We start from the raw sequence: 8,098 nt of genomic DNA on the forward strand, positions 1-8,098 counted from the left end.
GCAAACCTTTTAATTTTGGTGTGGGAAAAACCTCTGCTTTTTGTTTTTTATAACCATTAATGGCACCTAAGGCTAGAGAAACCTCTAGAAAGAGGAAAGGGAAGGCAGTTGCTTCCAACTCCGAGTCATGGGAGATAGAGAAATTCATCTCAACAGCCCATCACTAGAAAGAGGATGGAGCAAACAAGAGAGCCTACTCATGGACTTCAACAAGAGCATGAGGAAGTCCCTCATCAAGAAATCCCTGAGATGCCTCAAGGGATGCATTTCCCTCTACACAACTATTGGGAGCACCTCAACGCCTCTTTAGGAGATTTGAGTTCCAATATGGAGCAACTAAGGATAGAGCACCAAGAGCACTCCATTATTCTCCATGAAATCAGAGAGGACCAAAGAGCCATGAGGGAGGAGCAACAAAGGCAAGGAAGAGATATTGAGGAGCTAAAGCACTCCATAGGATCTTCAAGAGGAAGAACTAGCCGCCGTCACTAAGGTGGACCCGTTCTTTAATTTCCTTGTTCTTATTTTCCTGTTTTTCGTTTCTATGCTTTATGTTTTGTCTATATTTTTGTCTTTATTACATGATCATTAGTGTTTAGTGTCTATGTCTTAAAGCTATGAATGTCCTATGAATCCTTCACCTTTCTTAAATGAAAAATGTTTTCTGAAAGAAGTACATGAATTTTGAATTCTATCTTGAAAACAGTTTAACTATTTTGATGTGGTGGCAATACTTTTTGTTTTCTGAATGAATGCTTGAACAATGCATATTTTTTATAGTGAAGTTTATGAATGTTAAAATTGTTGGCTCTTGAAAGAATAATGAAAAAAGAGAAATGTTATTGATAGTCTAAAAAATCATGAAATTGATTCTTGAAGCAAGAAAAAGTAGTGAAAAGCAAAGCTTGCGAAAAAATAGAAAAAAGAAAAAAAAAAGGCAAGCAGAAAAAGCCAGTAACCCTTTAAACTAAAAGGCAAGGAAAAAAATGATCCAAGGCTTTGAGAATTAATGGATAGGAGGGCCCAAAGGAATAAAATCATGGCCTAAGCGGCTAAATCAAGTTGTCCCTAACCATGTGCTTGTGGCGTGAAGGTGTCAAGTGAAAAGCTTGAGACTGAGCGGTTAAAGTCGTGGTCCAAAGCAAAAAGAGTGTGCTTAAGAGCTCTGGGCACCTCTAACTGGGGACTCTAGCAAAGCTGAGTCACAATCTGAAAAGCTTCACCCAGTTATGTGTCTGTGGCATTTATGTATCCGGTTGTAATACTGGAAAACAAAATGCTTACGGTCACGGCCAAGACTCATAAAGTAGCTGTGTTCAAGAATCAACATACTAAACTAGGAGAATCAATAACACTATCTGAATTCTGAGTTCCTATGGATGCTAATCATTCTGAACTTCAAAGGATAAAGTGAGATGCCAAAACTGTTCAAAAGCAAAAAGCTACTAGTCCCGCTCATCTAATTGGAACTAAGCTTCATTTATATTTTGAAATTTATTGTATATTCTCTTCATTTTATCCTATTTTGTTTTTAGTTACTTAGGGACAAGCAACATGGTGCACAAATTTGTATATGTCAATGTCAATCTTACTATTTCTTACAAATTCGCACAACTAACCAGCAAGTGCACTGGGTCGTCCAAGTAATACCTTACGTGAGTAAGGGTCGAATCCCACGGAGATTGTTGGCTTGAAGCAACCTATGGTTATCTTGTAACTCTTAGTCAAGATATAATATCAATAATAATTTTTAGTTTTAATTGTAAAAAGTCAAAGGGCATAAAATAAATACTTGTTACTCAATAATAGAGAATATGTTGGAGTTTTGGAGATGCTTTGTCCTCTTTATTTCAGCTTTTCTCTTGTACTCCTCTTCACACACGCAAGGCTCCTTCCATGGCAAGCTGTATGTAGGGTGTCACCGTTGTCAATGGCTACTTCCCATCCTCTCAGTGAAAATGGTCCAAATGCTCTATAACAGCACGGCTAATCATCTGTTGGTCCTCGATCATGTCGGAATAAGATCCATTGATCCTTTTGCGTCTGTCACTACGCTCAATAATCGCGAGTTTAAAGCTCGTCACAGCCATTCAATCCTTGAATCCTACTCGGAATACCACAGACAAGGTTTAGACTTTCCGGATTCTCATGAACACCGCCATCAATCCTAGCTTATACCACGAAGATTCTGATTAAGAAATCTAAGAGATACTCATTCAATCTGATGTAGAATGGAGGTGGTTGTCAGGCACACGTTCATGGATTGAGGAAGGTGATGAGTGTCACGGATCATCACCTTCTTCATAGTGAAGCGCGAATGAACATCTTAGATAGGAACAAGCGTGTTTGAATGGAAAATAGAAATAATTGCATTAATTCATCGAGACGCTGCAGAGCTCCTCACCCCCAACAATGGAGTTTAGAGACTCATGCTGTCAAAAAGTATAAAGTTCAGATCTAAAAATATCATGAGGTACCAAATAAGTTTCTAAAAGTTGTTTAAATACTAAACTAGTAACCTAGGTTTACAGAAAATGAGTAAACTAAGATGGATAGTGCAAAAATCCACTTATGGGACCCACTTGGTGTGTGCTGAGGCTGAGACTTAAGCTTCTCACATGCCTGGGCTATTTCTGGAGTTGAACGCCAGGTTGTAACCTGTTTCTGGCGTTGAACTCCAACTTGTAACCTGTTTCTGGCGCTGAACGCCAGACTGCAACATGGAACTGGCGTTGAATGCCAGTTTACGTCATTTATCCTTGAGCAAAGTATGGACTATTATATATTGATGGAAAGCCCTGGATGTCTACTTTCCAACCCAATTGAAATCGCGTCAATTGGACTCTTGTAGCTCCAGAAAATGTATTCCGAGTGAAGAGAGGTCAGAATCCAAGAGTATCAGCAGTCCTTTTTTAGCCTGAATCAGATTTTTGCTCAGCTCCCTCAATTTCAGCCAGAAAATACCTGAAATTACAGAAAAACATACAAACTCATAGTAAAGTCCAGAAATATAATTTTTATTTAAAAACTAATAAAAATATAATAAAAAGTGACTAAAACATATTAAAAACTACCTAAAAATAATGCCAAAAAGCGTATAAATTATCCGCTCATCACAACACCAAAATTAAATTGTTGCTTGTCCCCAAGCAACTAAAAACAAAGTAGGATAAAAAGAAGAGAATTTACAATGAATTCCAAAAACATCTATGAAGATCAGTCTTAGTTAGATGAGCGGGGCTGTTAGCTTTTTGCTTCTGAACAGTTTTGGCATCTCACTTTATCCTTTGAAGTTCAGAATGATTGGTATCTATAGGAACTCAGAATTCAGATAGTGTTATTGATTCTCCTAGTTTAGTATGTTGATTCTTGAATACAGCTACTTTATGAGTCTTGGCCGTGGCCCTAAGCACTCTGTTTTCCAGTATTACCACCGGATACATACATGCCACAGACACATAACTGGGTGAACCTTTTTAGATTGTGACTCAGCTTTGCTAAAGTCCCCAATTAGAGGTGTCCAGGGTTCTTAAGCACACTCTGTTTTTGCTTTGGACCTCGACTTTAACCGCTCAGTCTCAAGTTTTCACTTGACACCTTCACGCCACAAGCACATGGTTAGGGACAGCTTGGTTTATCCGCTTAGGCCAGGATTTTATTCCTTTAGGCCCTCCTATCCACTGATGCTCAAAGCCTTGGATCCTTTTTATTACCCTTGCCTTTTGGTTTTAAGGGCTATTGGCTTTTTTGCTCTTGCCTTTTGGTTTAAAGAGCTTTTGACTTTTTCTACTTGCTTTTTCTTTTTCATGCTCTTTCTTTTTTTTTTTGTATTATTTTTTTTGCATTTTTTTCTGCAAGCTTTGTTCTTCACTGCTTTTTCTTGCTTCAAGAATCATTTTTATGATTTTTCAGATTATCAAATAATATTTCTCCTTTTTCATCATTCTTTCAAGAGCCAACAATTTTAACATTCATAAACAACAAATTCACAAGACATATGCACTGTTCAAGCATTCATTCAGAAAATAAAAAGTATTGCCACCACATCAAAATAATTAAACTATTTTAAAATTCGAAATTCATGTACTTCTTTTTCTTTTTCAAAAAACAATTTTCATTTAAGAAAGATGATGGATTCATAGGACATTCATATCTTTAAGACATAGACACTTAGATACTAGTGATCATATAGTAAAGACACAAACATAATTAAACATGAAGCATAGTAAACAAAAAACAGAAAAATAAGAACAAGGAGATTAAGGAATGGGTCCACCTTAATGAGGGTGGCGTCTTCCTCTTCTTGAAGAACCAATGGTGCTCTTGAGCTTCTCTATATCTCTTCCTTGCCTTTGTTGCTCCTCCCTCATAGCTCTTTGATCTGCAGTCAATTGCTCTACCACTAAATTATGGAAAAACAAAAAGCAATACTTTTACCACACCAAAATTAAAAGGTTTGCTCGTCCTCGAGCAAAAGAAGAAAGAAGTGGAGAAGATGGAGGAGATGGAGGTGTGTGAATGGGTGGGTTTGGGAGGGGAATGGTTTGAATTTGAATGGTGACGTAGGTGGAGATCCTGTGGGGTCCATAGATCCTGTGGGTCCACAGATCCAGAGGGGTCAAGGATGTATCATCCCTGCTCCTATTAGCCGTGTAAACGCCCCTGCAGTGCAATCCTGGCGTTTAACGTCAGATTGCTGCCTGTTTCTGGCGTTAAACGCCCAAATGTAGCCTGTTTCTGGCGTTTAACACCAGGTTGATGCTTGTTTCTGGCGTTTAAATGCCAGAATGCTCCTCCTCCAGGGTGTGCTATTTTTAATACTGTTTTTCATTCTGTTTTTGCCTTTTCAGTAGTTTTTGTGACTTCACCTGATCATCAACCTAAAGAAAACATAAAATAGCAATGGAAAATAACTAGATATAATTAAATAACATTGGGTTGCCTCCCAACAAGCGCTTCTTTAATGTCAATAGCTTGACAGTGAGCTCTCATGGAGCCTCACAGATAATCAGAGCAAGGTTGGGACCTCCTAACACCAAACTTAGAGTTTGAATGTGGGGGTTCAACACCAAACTTAGAGTTTGGTTGTGGCCTCCCAACACCAAACTTAGAGTTTGACTGTGGGGGCTTGGGTTGACTTTGCAGTGAGAGAAACTTTTCATACTTCCTCTCCATGGTTACAAAAGGAGAACCTTGAGTCTTATAGTTTGCAATGTCTGCAAACCATGGAGCTTCCTGAATAGCAAACAATTGCTCATCCGAAAAGGTTTCAGAGATCTCAGTAGGAGGGAGGGATGCTCCTGCTACTGGTTCTATCCGGGACAGGTGATCAGCTACTTGATTCTCTGTCCCTTTTCTGTCTCTTATTTCTATATCAAACTCTTGCAGAAGCAACACCCATCTTATGAGCCTAGACTTTGAATCCTGCTTTGTGAGTAGATATTTAAGAGCAGCATGGTCTGTGTACACAATCACTTTTGATCCTACTAAGTATGATCTAAACTTGTCAATGACATAAACCACTGCAAGTAATTCTTTTTCTGTGGTTGTGTAATTTTTCTGGGCATTATTTAAGACACTGCTAGTATAATAAATGACATGCAAAAGCTTGTTATGCCTCTGTCCTAATACTGCACTAATGGTAAGGTCACTGGCATCACACATTAGTTCGAATGGTAATGTCCAGTCTGGTGCAGAAATAACTGGTGCTGTGACCAGCTTAGCTTTCAGGGTCTCAAACGCCTGCAGACACTCTGTGTCAAACACAAATGGCGTGTCAGCAGCTAGCAGATTGCTCAGAGGTTTTGCAATTTTTGAAAAATCCTTTATGAACCTCCTATAGAATCCTGCATGCCCCAGAATGCTTCTGATTGCCTTAACATTGGCAGGTGGTGGTAATTTTTCAATTACTTTAACTTTAGCTTGATCCACCTCTATTCCCTTGTTTGAAATTTTATGCCCAAGGACAATCCCTTCAGTCACCATAAAGTGACATTTTTCCCAGTTTAAAACTAGGTTGGTCTCTTGGCATCTTTTCAGAACAAGTGCTAAATGGTTAAGGCAGGAGCTGAATGAGTCTCCAAATACTGAAAAGTCATCCATGAAGACTTCCAAAAACTTCTCTATCATATCAGAGAAGATAGAGAGCATGCACCTCTGAAAGGTTACAGGTGCATTACACAGACCAAAAGGCATCCTTCTATAGGCAAACACTCCAGAAGGACATGTGAATGCTGTTTTCTCTTGGTCTTGTGGATCTACTGCAATTTGGTTGTAACCTGAATAGCCATCCAAAAAGTAGTAATATTCATGACCGGCTAGTCTCTCTAGCATCTGGTCTATGAATGGTAAAGGAAAATGATCCTTCCTGGTGGCTGTATTGAGCCTTCTATAGTCAATACACATACGCCACCCTGTAACTGTTCTTGTGGGAACCAGTTCATTCTTTTCATTATGAACCACTGTCATTCCTCCCTTCTTAGGGACAACATGGACAGAGCTCACCCAAGGGCTATCAGAAATAGGATAGATAATCCCAGCCTCTAGTAACTTAGTGACCTCTTTCTGCACCACCTCCTTCATGGCGGGATTTAGCCGCCTCTGTGGTCAAACCACTGGCTTAGCATCATCCTCCAATAGGATCTTGTATATGCATCTGGCTAGGCTAATGCCCTTAAGATCACTTATGGACCACCCAAGAGTTGTCCTGTGTGTCCTTAGCACCTGAATTAGTGCTTTCTCTTCCTGTGGCCCTAAAGCAGAGCTTATAATTACAGGAAAAGTGTCACCTTCTCCTAGAAATGCAAATCTCAAGGATGGTGGTAGTGGTTTGAGCTCGGGTTTAGGAGGTTTCTCCTCTTCCTGAGGAGTTTTCAGAGGTTCTTTTATTTCCTCTGGTTCCTCCAGATCAGGCTGAACATCTTTAAAAAATGTCCTCTAGCTCTGATTTGAGACTCTCAGTCATATTGACCTCTTCCACCAGGGAGTCAATAATATCAACGCCTAGGCAGTCGTCTGATATGTCTGGATGTTACATAGCTTTGACAATATTCAACTTAAACTCATCCTCATTGACTCTCAGGGTTATCTCCCCTTTTTGGACGTCAATGAGGGTTCGTCCAGTTGCTAGGAATGGTCTTCCTAGAATGAGAGTTGCACTCTTGTGCTCCTCCATTTCCAGCACTACAAAGTCAGTAGGGAAGGCAAATGGCCCAACTTTGACAATCATGTCCTCAATTATGCCTGATAGATATTTAATGGAGCCATCAGCAAGTTGAAGACAGATCCGGGTTGGTTTGACCTCTTCAGTCAAGCCAAGCTTTCTGATAGTGGATGCAGGGATTAGGTTGATGCTTGCCCCAAGATCACATAGAGCTGTCTTGGTGCAGTTACCCTCTAATATGCATGGTATCATAAAGCTCCCGGGATCTTTAAGCTTTTCTGTGAAGCTTTTCAGAATGACTGCACTGCATTCTTCAGTGAGGAGAACTCTTTCAGTTTCTCTCTAATCCTTCTTATGACTCAAGATATCTTTCATGAACTTGGCATAAGAGGGTATTTGCTCAAGTGCCTCTGCAAACGGAATCTTTATTTCAAGAGTCCTGAGATAGTCTGCAAAGCGGGCAAATTGCTTATCCTGCTCCTCTTTGCGGAATTTTTGAGGATAAGGCATCTTGGCTTTGTATTCATCAACCTTAGTTGCTGCAGGTTTATTTCCTACAGAGGCAGGTTGAGAAGCCTTCTTGAGGGATTTATTATCAGCACTTGCAGGTATTTGATCCCTCAATGGCATTTGAAAGCCAGGGTTAGAAGCTGGATTGGCGTTGGATGCCAACTCCTTACTTGTTCCTGGCATTTGAACACCAGAACTGAGCTTCCATTAGGTGTTTGACGCTTACTCCTTGCCTGTTTCTGGCGTTTGAATGCCAGAGTTATTCCTCTCTGGGCTCTTACTGTCCTCAGAAGGATTTTGGATAGCAGTTTGTTCATTTCTTGGCTTCCTGCTGCCTTGAAGTGAGGTATTTAATGTTTTTCCACTTCTTAATTGAACTGCTTGGCACTCTTCTGTTATTTGTTTTGATAACTGCTGTTCTGTTTG

The sequence above is a fragment of the Arachis hypogaea genome, chromosome 20 (genome assembly GCF_003086295.3).
Source record: "Arachis hypogaea cultivar Tifrunner chromosome 20, arahy.Tifrunner.gnm2.J5K5, whole genome shotgun sequence".
Taxonomy (NCBI): domain Eukaryota; kingdom Viridiplantae; phylum Streptophyta; class Magnoliopsida; order Fabales; family Fabaceae; genus Arachis; species Arachis hypogaea.